Source organism: Strix uralensis, chromosome 14 (assembly GCF_047716275.1).
Source record: "Strix uralensis isolate ZFMK-TIS-50842 chromosome 14, bStrUra1, whole genome shotgun sequence".
NCBI classification, from domain to species: domain Eukaryota; kingdom Metazoa; phylum Chordata; class Aves; order Strigiformes; family Strigidae; genus Strix; species Strix uralensis.
This window is the reverse complement of record NC_133985.1, coordinates 1,659,956-1,672,744: the sequence shown is the minus strand read 5'-3', so window position 1 is coordinate 1,672,744 and position 12,789 is coordinate 1,659,956.

Below are 12,789 nucleotides of genomic sequence, written 5' to 3'. Positions count from 1 at the left end.
AAATGATACAGCAGCTCTGATCTGTCAGTCCAGTTCATTATTTCAGTCGTTGTCAGTGCAAGATCTGCTGGATTCATATAAAGGTGTATTTCAACACCAGGTTTATTTAGAAAGGGTAGGAAAGTGAATTTGTACTGATGTATATTCAAACTGTCCTGGCACCAGACTCTTCTGTTGATTTAACTCACCTTAATGCCATAATTCATTAGAACCAACTCCATGGATGCGTGTACAGTAAGTGATGCTTTGTACTGAGAAGTGGAAAAGAGCAAGGGTTGTTTTCTGTTTCTTTAATATGTTACAGCACACACAGTTTAGCTAATCTAGTTCTATGTACATATGGATCTATCTTAAGGTTAATTTTTTTGTGAGATGAACACCTGTTGTTCTGCATATTGGAGCCTGTTGACTTCAGAAAATACAATTGCATGTGAAATTGTCACACAACCCTTTCCACTTAGTTCTATTTAAGAATTTTGCAGTGAACAGGGTGCTTTATCCCAGCCTGTGTGATAGCGATGTTGTTTGGAGTTTAATAGGAATGTGTTTAGTGTATGTGTTTAGAATGTAATAGGTGTGTTTTTATGGATGTGGACAGTGCATACTTATTGTATAATGACCCTTGTCTGTTTTAAAGATTGGATAGAGGATTGCTAGGGTTTAGGGGGGGAATTGTTTCTGTTACTATTTGGTGCATCGGTGTCACTTCCTTATGCCTCTGCATTGTCTATGTTTCTCTGTTCTTACTTCTTCATTTATTGTAGAATGTGCTTCTTCCAAAAATACTTAAGTCAGAGGCAAAAGAAAGAGTCTAATGTACAGTTAGACAGGTGGGGTTTTCAAGAAATAATTGATCTTTGCTTCTAGATGTCTTAATCCTTGAGAGCTGTGGGAGTTGTACTGAGGTATTAAACCAAAAAGTGTGAGGTCTGAAATTTAATTGATGTTTAGTTTGGAGACTGAGCTATAAAACAAATTTTTAAAAAATAAATGGCTCAGCCAACAAGGATTATTGCTTCAACATATATCAGACCGAAATAAACTAATTTAACTTAAAAACTATTTTGTTAAGACACAAAATCAGTTTGTTTTATTCTAATTTTTGGACATTTTTCAGTAAAAAGAAAAGTTTTAAGGTTCCCCTCAGTGTGCAGGAAAAGCCAGGACTGTTGGTACTTCCCTTCTCCCTCAGGTTCCTCGCTGACTTTGGTGAGGCAGGTGACTCTGGGATCCCTCACTGCACTGGGACAGCTCTCTCTTCCTTTTCTCTTGCCGAGTGCATGTGTCTGTATTTGGTGCAGAATGGAATAGGAGGGGCTCCTCAGGCCCTTCACCCCCTGTCCGTGAGGCACTGCCTGGCAATCAGCCCTTGTGTCCCATCTCTGCCAGGAATCGTGCGGAGAGGGAAAACGCAGCCTGCGCCTTCCCTGTCCCTGGCCGCCGGGTCAGACCCCTCTTGGTGGGCGATAGTTGTAGCCTTGCCAGGGGCAGCTGGTGCTTCACTATGCCCTAAGGCCTTTCTGCCCGCCTGCCCCTTCTGTTCCTGGGTTACTTACCCCTGGAGGAGAACTGTACTCACAGGGAAGATGCTGCATGAAGAGCCAGAGGGCAGGGGCAGGAAGCTGACCATAGAGCAGGGGTGAGCGCTGTCAGGGTTGAAGGAGGTGGAAGGTCTGTGAGCTGAGCACTGCTTGTTGTTTTCCCTGCTAGGCAGGGGACAAGCTTTTTAAAAAGGATTTTACTGGATCCATTTTTACTTCAAAGGATTACAGCCTACACAGCAAAGTAGTCACTAGTAGAAAAATTGTGTTCAGAAGACCACTTAGAATATGGAATTTAAGGGCATAGGAATGAAAGACTAATTAAAATGAATGGATTGTGAGGACGTGGGCTTGGGCTGGAGGAGAAGGAATGGGCGTATGTGGCAGGTGAACAAGGAGGCGGTGGGTGATACGGAGCTGTGGATGAGGTTGTGCTGTTCTAATAATGCCTTCAGTGTCCTTACAATTGATCAAACTGCTGTGGATTTTAGAAGGTGACTCAGGCTTTGTTTCTGTGGTCTAGTCTGTACAGATGTACAAGTGCAGTGTTTGGTTAAATTTGTGCCAGCTCCATTTAAGTGCTGGGATCTGTCCATGGGCAGCTGACAGGAGGTGGATTGGAGATAGCTGAGCTTCAAACATAGAGTGAGGAAAACAGAATTCTGCCTCTGCACTGCTCTGCCAGCAGTAAGGCTTTTTCTCTCTCTCCAATGCTGTAGTCTTTGTTTCTTCTAATATTCCTCACTCTCCTCTCTGTAAGATCACTTTTGTCTGTAAAACTTATTTTCCCTTATCATCATCTTTCTTCCTCCTTTTTTTCCTCAATCATCTTCTTTTCCTCAGGGTTCTTGTAGGATTCTTAGCTGTAACCTTTCCTGCTACCTCTGCTGTTTTTGCTTGCTCTCTCGTGATCGATGACTGTGCTTCTGACCTTACTCTTTAATTTCTGCAAACCTGTGTGGCACCCCCCAGAAGTGCCTTTGAGTGGCTGGAGCTGAAACCTGGATGAACAGTTCTTACTTACCTGTTTGCCTTCGGGTGGCCATCATGAGACCATAGTTGGTGGAACGTGTTCAAGAAACTCTGGTTTTCATTGTAAAGAACCCTAAATAATTACGTGTGCACACCAGTCTGTGTGGACCAGAAACGCAGCAGCATAATGTTCCATACCCTGCTGCTCCATTTATTTATATATTTTTAATTCTATTTAAATTTAAAGCTCTGCTTCTAGGAATACTTTTTCCATGACTTTTTATATTCCAACTACACTAATTTATTTCTTCATATGCTGTCTGGTTCTTCTTAATTCTGTAGTAAAACTTATGACAGACAACTTGGGTAAGAGAAATACAGGTAAGGCCGTGTAGTTCAAAAGCAGTTACTTGTTTTAAAAGAATTTGTAACTTGAATGAGTATCATCTGACAGTATGTACAGTAAAGTTTTAAGGTGGTTTGTTCTTTCTCTTGTTTGAAGTAGAATAAGATTTTGCTTTAGGAAATTGGCTTCTTTAGAGCAGTTGAGTACTTCTAGAAGTATTCAGTGTGCACATCTATATATTACTGAGAGTGAAGCAGCAATAGGAGATTTATCAGCTGACTGATGCTGATTACAGACATCTCATTCTGCAGATAATTTGTTTATTTTCTTTCAGGTAAAAAATGAAGATACAGTAATTTTTCTCCTGGTTAAATCCAAAGTGTATTAACTTTGCCAGTATGGATTTTCTGTATCAATATTGATTTTGAGAAGATAGACCTTTTATTTGCTCGTGGAAGAGGCCAAGCAGTTCATATTGATTGCTTCATTCAGACTGCAGCTGTAATTTGGTAGTGAGGCTTGTAATGGACTAAACGAGCTGTCTGAACTTTGCACTCCCTGAATAAGATTCAGCAAGCTTTTTCCTAGTTTTTAGAAGAAAGAAAATGCTGAAAATTGGGATCTTCATGTACTTTGCTGTACAAGAAGTAAATTTAACTTAGGAGATCCACACGTAGAAACGTACACACAGTTGCTGAAGTTTTACTCTTATTTTTAACAATGAATGAATCTGATTCTAAAAATTTTCAAGTTTGTGGGAAATCCCAAATTCCAAAGCTGGAAACTGCTTTAAACTCTGACGCTGTTTTGGTGTTTGCCCATTAGCGAGAACCTTGTATAACTTTGTCTGAAGTTATCCTCCTGTAATGTCATTGTCTGTAGGGTGGGTGTGTGGCTCAGGTAACACCTACAAACCACCCAGGATATTTGGATGAAAAAGTTCTGAGAAGTCTTTGAATGATGATGATTTTACAAGGTAGTTTGTAAAATAGCACTTTGAGGTTTGAGTGGTGTGGGGTGTTTCTGTTTGTTGGCTTTTTCTTTGTCTCCTCTTGAAACATTGTTTAAAATGGTGATAAAATGTGTTCCTCTGGCCTTGTGCAGTTTTTCTAAGTGTTTTGGGGTGGTTTTTTTGGTAATAGCCTTTACTGGAGGTTGTTGCTTGCAAAGTTCATTCTGTATGTCAGTCAAATCTGAATTTAGTTGTAAAACATGAGGCCTTGGTTTGTTCCTGTAAATTGCTGGGTCATCTTGGTTGACTATACTATGAAATCTAGTATTTGGTGAACTCTGTAAGATAACTCTGCTTCAGAACAAGTAGAGAGAGAGACAGTGTGGTGCCACTGGCTCCTTGTGGACAAGCCCTTTGGAAGCTGCACTTCTGCTTTAGTTCAGGGGGTGGTTAAAGTGCTGCAGAGGCTCAGACAAGGTAAAGGCCTCCCAGGTTCTGCCACACAGTTCACACGATCTGCTACGCGCGGGGTTCTCCATCATGCAGTGATGCAGTGGGATATTCACATCAACAAGGCTTTATTAAAATACTTGTCATTTGAATCCAAAGATAACAGAAAGACAACCTTCAGTTTTTTTCAGGAAAAGTCTGTGTGGTCGTTTTATTATCAATTTAACATAGTCTTCTAAACCCAGACTCTGTTGTGGATTTAGTTTTAAGTTGATCTCTACTCAGTAAAATATTTAAACCTATGGTAGATTTTTGCTGCAAACAGTGGCTTAGGTAAGACTTTTCTTTTTTGTAGTTGTTCTCCATTATGAGAAAGTAGAGATGTAAAGGAAACCAGGGGTGTTTTATGTATTAAAGCATCCCTAACTGTCACACCACCCAGTGGTTCTCTTGTTTGCCTCCTGCGGTTCCAGGTTCTGAGGAGTACCAGGAATTTGGATGTTCAGATCATCTAATGTGGTAGGTAGGAGTACTTGAGTGTGTGTTTTATCTTTACCACTTACCTGGAGTAAAACAAGGAATTTTTTTTTTTTTTTTTTTTTTCGCTTGTTTGGGTTTATTTGAAGGAATAATTTAATTCTAGTAGTGAATCAAAGGTAATCTGTTTACCCATCTCCTGAAGCCATAGTTATAGGCAAATAATATTGTTTTTATCTGAAGTGTGAACATGTGTACATTGTGAGTGGTCCTGGTACAACGAAGTGTTGATTTCAACTATTTCCCTTGTTCTGATTTCTGCTGTCATTTATTTAGCTTGCGCCTTAAGTACTTATGGAGCAGCCTTTGATTATTTTCTAAAAAAGGGTCCTGTTATACTCTTAGAGATGAAGCATTGCAAGTATTAAGTGATTGTGAATGTAGTGTCAGAGGATTAAAGCCCGGAGCTCACTTTCCCTGTGCAGATACAGTGGTTCCTTGTTCTGGTCAGTGTGATGCCATGGAAGAGACTGATCACTGCAATATCTCCTTGCACAAACTGCCCTGAGATCCTGCTGATGGCCAGGCTACAGCATCAGGCTTCAAGTCTCTTGATGTGAGTCCTTCTGTTTAAACCCCTCAGGGAAGAAGTGTACCTGTGAATACTGCCTGGAAGAGTTAATTTGTTCAGTTTTGAAATTAGGGCAATTTTTCTAATTGTGCGACTTCCAAGAGCTGTTCTGTTGTTGGTTTAACTTTCCTATATGGGAGGTTCTGCTTTTGAGAGGCAAAAAAGTTCTCTTGGATTTAAAAAGATGAGTTTTTATAACACCGATTTCTGATCAGGTGTACATAGGGAGGTGGCCAAAGGTAATACCAGCAGTGGTGGCTCTGAAAATCTTGGAGTGAAAGGCCTTGTTCACATTTTTTTATCTTTGATTAAACAGCTTAGAAGGATTTCCTGGTACAGTTATTTGGGTATTAACAAATGGTTAGGCTGTTGTAATATGTGTTAAGCTCTCTCCGATGTTCAGGTGTAATCAGGATCTTGAACATGGTATTAGCCCTCTCAGTGATTATATGGGCGGGTATATTGATGGAGTGACACTGAATGTCTGCAGGTGGCCTGACTTGTCACACACACATGGCATCTCTGGGCATGCAAAGCAGGTGGAGTCTGCAGGTCTGCAAGGGTCAGTGGTTGTGTATTGTATGAAAAAGGACATGTCAGTCACACAGTGTGTTCCCTGGGTTTCGGTGAGAGCATTTCATGGGTAGAGCATTACAGCAATGATCCTTCTCCCAGAGACAGGGAAGGCGAATCACCGGGACACTGGTACCTGCCTAAAGTCACAAGAGAGTCCGCTGGCAGGAGCTGCCTCTGCATCTGATAAATCTCTTGTCCGTTTTATGTCCACACAACCACAAGAAGACATTTGAATTGAATTATTTTCTGAAAAACTCTCAAAGTGCTGCTCTGTTGTTACAGGCATTGTATTTCAGAATGCTTTCAGGTGTTTTTAAGCATTATAATTCTCCATATGCAGAGAAAAGAGGAAAAACCCAGACCCCTTTTTGTCTTGCACTGAAAAAGACTTTCACACCCAATGCAAAATCCCATCCCAAAGCAGATTTTACAGCTCAGTTATTAACCCCTGGAAAAGAATTCACACTGGGAGTGCTGACAGTTCCCTAATTACAGTGATTCTAATAGAACCCCTAATAATAAGGTAGCACCCAAGTTTGCTGAGCTGCTGTGTCAGCTGTCGAACCCAAGCTCACAGAAATCTCTTTCTGAGTGGAAATGTGGGGTGATGCCATTCAGGGCTGGTTTGCATCTGCTGTTCTCAGTGAGCACGCCGGCTGATGTATGAAATGGTGTTTTCCTGCCGTTAGGGCTGCCTGGCCTGCTGCTGGAGGCGTGTCTGAACACAGCTGAGGTTATCTCTGCGCCTTTGAAACGAAACCCAGTGCATTCTTAGACTAGATAAACACCAGTGTTATTCTGGGCAATTGAGGAAGAATTAGCAGTGTTAAAAATGGTAATTTTTCTTTTTTGTTAAAAAGATCCTTAAGGCAAACTTCACTTTGAAGCAGCAGTATTTCAGTTACAGTGCAATAGTCTCCACAGCAACACTTGCCCACACGGGGTGGGAAACTGATACACCAGTGACCCAATTTTTCAAGGTTCTGCTGTGTCATAAGCTAAAGATTTTTCCAACTTGTTTACTTTGGACTATAGAAACTAGTTAGTGAAGTTGGACTTGGTTAGACAAGGGCCTTGAAGGGGCATTGCATGTGCGGTGCTGGAAGTTCCCCTGCGGAACAAATCCTTTCCCGGGTGAGCTGCCGTCCAAAAGTGAGCACTGGGTCACGCTGGGTGCTGTGGGCAGACCACAGTCTCTAGGAGCAGCTGATACTTGGACTTTTTTTCTGGGTTGTGAACACACTGCCAACACAATACCTGGTAGTGCCAAACCAAACATCTCGGCCTGTATCTTCTAAGAATTGACCTGATTGAGCTGTAACTCGTAGTCTGGTGTGCTGCAAGACTTTTGGAGTAGGAGAAAGATAGAAAGGGTTGCTGCTAAAAACAAATATCTTCTGTGCTTGATTTTTGAAACATACTTTCAATATGGGATGAAAAAGTACATTTTTAGAGTAATTTTATGTAGTAAACAGGGCATTTGAGATAACGGTCATGATAGTGTTGATGTGTCTCCAGGGAGCTAATCTTTAACATAACGGCTTCTCTGATGGCTGCTCAGACAATCACATTGATCACTTGAGTGCTGCTGAGACACAGACTGTGCTGCAAGCATTGATCCATGACAGCATGAGAATACTTTGGGTAAGTAGTCGTGTATAAAATTAACTTCAGTTTTATTTTTCAAGTGATGTAATGTCAGGAAAATTAAAGAAGTCTTTGTTATAGACTACCTTGCCAAAATGATGCAAGTTAGGACAAATTAAATTTCAATTATTTATTTTAGCAAGCGGCAACAAGCAAAACAGCACTGGGCGGCCGGGGAGTCCCTGCTCCACCAACGGCGCGCACTCACTTCCCGAGGGTCCGTCTTTTTTATATCCTCCGCCTTCCGGTATCGGGTCTCTCTGAGAGGTGTACCCTGCGTCCGCGCACTTTGCAGCTAGGGGGTCGCTCCATCCGGGTCTTCCTCGCGTCACCAACTCCTCGTATTTCCTGCTTTCCTGAGAGTGGCTCACAAAGCTTTTGTTTATATCTTACAGAGTACAGACACTTCCCCTTTGTCCTTCTCCCCTTTGTCTTTCTCCCCTTTGTCCTTCTTCCCTTTCTCCCTCTTTTCAGTCTTTTGCATAGTAGGAGTCCTTGCTTCAGCATTTCAACTTAGATAAGCACTTGCAGTCAGTTAGTCATTACACAATGTAATAGTTAAGATTAAGCTTAGGCTTACATAGTTTATGGAATAACATGTCACGAGCTCCCAGTATCTTTAATGGAATTTGATGAACAAACAGTTTACTGTCTATCACAGTCTTCACCCATAGCAAAAAAATCAGTTTTATTTCATATTTATTGATTACAGTGTTTTAATTAGCATGACTTCATTTGTAAAAAAATAGCAAAATTATATTTTTTTCCTGAAAGTAAGCAGTTAAGTACTAACTGAAACATAGTTAAATTTCTTTTGCTCTCTTAGAGATGGAAGGACCAAGTTGGGTTTTTTTGGCAGGTGGATTCATAAACATGTCTGTAATATCTAATAATGCAAAGTCTCTTTTCTTTTATTTTATAAATTAAGACAAATGCCAGTATCTGGTTTTGATGCTACTGGATGTCCTTTCCTGCTAACATTCATTTGGGGGAAAAACGACTGGAAAATGCTTAATAAAGCTTTAAGGCCTGAAGCCATAGGCTGGGGCTCTCCCAGACAGCTGCTGCTTCAGCTGCAGCCATTGAGAACCCTCCGCAGAGCCACCTCGGAAGGGCCAGGCGCTGCCTTGGGCTGGCAGCCGTTTTTAGGCTGTTCTAAAAGCCAGTGGGAGAGCAGTGCTTACCCTGGAGTCCAGGCTGGGAGCGCTGTGTGCAGGTCATTGCTGCTGACCTAAATCCCAGCCCTGGGGTTCAGTGTGTGTGCTGCACAGCTCAGGGGGCAGCAGGCAGTCACTGCTAGTGCTTTGGGACTGGTACCACCAAAACTGCAGTTCAGGGAGAGACACGAAGGGAAAAGCTCTGCTGTGCCCTGCAGCCACTTAGAGCTGCTGTACAGTTTTCTTACTGTTTCTGTTTGCCATGTCCTGATGGCTGTGGTAGTATGGTGTGTGCTATTTAAAGCTGACTGATAAACCAGAACCAACCCAAGGTGTTGCAGAAACCCACTTCTTTTGTCCCTTAATCAGCAGACAAGCCATTGCTGTAATGTGGTGGGACAAAATTTCTTGTCCTTTCATGCTGCATCATGAAAGCGAGAACAATACAAGAATAGATCTCTTTCAGTTTTTTCAGTACTTCAAGCTAAAATATCTCAGTTATTTTAAAATGTTATTTTTGAGATGTCAGTGATGATCCATGAGGCTGGGAAGATTCTTAATTTATGAAACCAGTTTGGCTGTCACATCTTACTTTTCAAACTTAATGGATTCAAATTCCAGATTATTTTTCCCTTGCATTCCGAGTCGCTCATTTTAGGTGGCTGAAAGAAAACTAGAAGAAAAATAGCAAAAATTATTAATGTCCAGGTGATAAGGATATGTTCTTGCCCTTACCTCTTCTTCTCGACACCCCTCATCACCTTTAGCTTCACTTTTTTCTGCTTTCCATGCTTCCAGTTTGAAACTGGGTTTTTTATCTTTTGGCCTGCATTTTCTTCCCGTTGCTCTTTGCTGTGCTCAGATCCTGGTTCTAAAGAGATGGTGAGTCTTATTTTCAGCACTCAATGACTGACAGTGGAATTTCTTTGATGAGGCAAATTGTGCCTGTAGAGTCTGTTCTTTGGCTCTGGCACCAGTACAAGCTTTCCAGAGGGCTCGCTGCTGAATGTGATGCTCATCTCTAGTCTAGACAAAACCTTGGCACCTTTGATTCATTTACTGTCTCTTTTACATTTCCTTCCCTATATATCCAAACACTGATATTGCTTGGAGTCATGTTTAGAATATTTAGTACAAGCAATTAGAGAGCTTTTTGGCTACTGTCTTTTTATTTTTAGAATCTCTGTGAGGCAGAGTGAGGGAGTTATCTCTGGGGAGTGCAGCCGTCAGCATGTGTTTTAGATTCCATCTGTGGCAGAACTGAATTTCTGCATGGCTCACCAGACCAACCTGCAGCCAGAGGATTGGCTCTAAAGAAATCCATGCTTTTGGTTCCTGAGGTCTTTGGTTCAATCCTGAATATTCTGGCAGCCACAGCCACTGTTACACTAGCAAGCGCTGGTTTGGGGTCAGAAGATGTTGATGCATCTTATTTTCTTCTATGTAACAGAAAAATCCAAACTATTGGGTAATTAATCTGTGTTTCAGATAGAGTTCAGTGTGCCTGAACTTGTAAAGCATAGGCACGAAACAAAGCTTCTCCCTGTTTTGAAGTGCAGGTGATGTGATAACACATTAACCTGAGATGATGGGTAGCTGGGCAAGCAGGGTACAACTGGGTGTAACTCAGCCTCCCTTGTGTAAAGGGGTGAGTTGGGCACTCTGTTGTTTTATGTCCTGTCCTGCCTGAGGCAGTTCTGATTGTGCATTGTGGGCTGTGTTTACAGATGAAGTTCTGTACAACCCTTGTTGCTGAATCTTCAGGCTGACGTCGTTTCAGCTGCTGTCTGATGTTACTTCCTTATGGCACGGCTGGGGCCATCCTCTCTTGGGGGCGTTGTAGCTGTGGGCACCTTGGTGCCATCACTGCACCTGGCCTGTTATGCTCAGAAGCTTCTCGGCACAATAAATGTTTCCTCCTTTCCTCATAGGGAGGTTGCATATATTCTCAGAAGTAGGGGCTGATTTGACCTTTTACTCACCAAATTAATAATTATAGCTTAATGAGTTACACTTTCCATTTGGCTTTTCCCATGCAATTTAAAGAGAGGTGATCAGAATAGGAGCTTGTCTGTGGGTTTTTATTTCTCTCAAGTATTTCTACCTGCCTTAAATAAAGAGACAAAATAGTTCACGTAGGCCAAAACAGAGCATCAGGGAATTGTTGCCAGCTTCTCTTACAGTTTTTGCCTTGGAAATGCTTCCTATTCCATATTGTGTTCCTGTACAGTCTGCTGCTAAATGGGGGAATGACTCAAGTAAGCATTCCTGGCCAACCTTACAAGCCTTACCCTCTCTCATTCAACAATATGAATTCACAGAATCACAGACTGGTTTGGGTTGGAAGGGACCTTAAAGCCCATCCAGTCCCACCCCCTGCCCCGGGCAGGGACACCTTCCACCAGCCCAGGTTGCCCAAAGCCCCATCCAACCTGGCCTTGAACCCTTCCAGGAAGGGGGCAGCCACAGCTTCTCTGGGCAACCTGTGCCAGGGCCTCACCACCCTCACAGGGAAGAATTTCTTTGTTATATCTAAGGCTTCAAAATTTTACGCATGAACTTGAAATATCCATTAGATTAAAATATTCCTGGTATAATGCATCATAATTCTCTAATAACGCAAGCAATACTTCCCTGCAACGTTCCATCTAGTGTCTCAAGCTGCTTTTAAATGACAAAACTACACTGCCTAAGTATGATCCCCACGTTAAATGAGAGGGACAGGTTCTCATGGGTCCCTTGGGCACAGAGCAGATCATTGCTAAGTATCTGGGTATTTATTTAGTACTTGAGGTAAATGGAAACTGTAATGTACCATCTTTTTGTAAACTTCTCTGCGTTGAACTTTGTTTTGAATCCTGACATTAACAGAAGTCTGTGTTGTTTTGTGACTACAAAGCTGTGAATTCCCAAAGAGTTGATTCCTAAATCCAGAGGAAAGCAAATGAAATTAGGTGTTTATTTTTCTAGGACTCCTATGAACTTATATGCTTTTTTAAATCTTGTTAGGCAGCTCTGAGTTTGCAGGCTGGTTTCTTCTTTCCCTTTCTGTGCTTGCTTTGGGGGCTTCAGTTTCATGCTTGGACCTTCTCAACCTTCATTTTTCAAAACCAAATGCAGGTCTTTACTATCTGTGTGTAAATTTTGCGCGTGTGGTTCTGGGCATTAGTGCTGTGGCACTTGATTTCCCTGGAGTGTGCTGTAGTCATTGCTGCAGGAATGTGAGCCGCCGTGTTTTGATGTTTAACAACTCGTGATCAGAATTTGAGTATACGAATATATTCACTTGTCTTGAGTTTTCTTCTCTGTCATTGTTTTTATTAGTAGGAAGATAGAAATGAGTCTGATAAATCTAGAAATAATTCTATTTTCAATATAACAAAGGGGGAGTTGCCTGAGCCTTTGCTAAGATTCATGGAAGTCTTAGGTAGAGTGTGATAAGTATTATGATTTATTTCTAAATGTAGTATGTTTGATTCCTAAAAATGTATTTTTCTTGTTAAGTGGTGTGTGTCCATTGGAGTACATTAACATATAAAGAAACTGAAGCAATTAGTTTGCAGTTAAAATAGTAAAATTACACAGTATCAGGGCTGGAATTATGAATGTATTTAATATTGAGCCCCACGAGGCACGCATCTGATGTGTGGTAAAACCTGCAGAGAACAGGAATCACGTAGTTCCCTTTCATTAGAGTTTAGTGAGCTGTGAGTACCTTGCCTGGAGCAGTCAGACAGGATTATAAATTCATTTTGCACCACCAGACTTCTTTCAAGGCGTGAGTTGGGAACTGTTGTTCTCTAATGTTGGGCTTAGGGGAACTTGGAGAAGAGCCTCCTTGCTCCTGTTGCTGTTAATGATCTATTATTTCGTGGTAACTAGTCAACAGCTGCTGCAGTGATGTACTACAGTTACCTTATTATTAATCAAAGACCAGTCTGTAAATTAGTCTGCCTAACGTTAGGCACAGCTTTCACTGTTTGCTTTCATGAATAATGTTAGACACATTGATTTATTTTATTTTATTTTTTAAATCATTT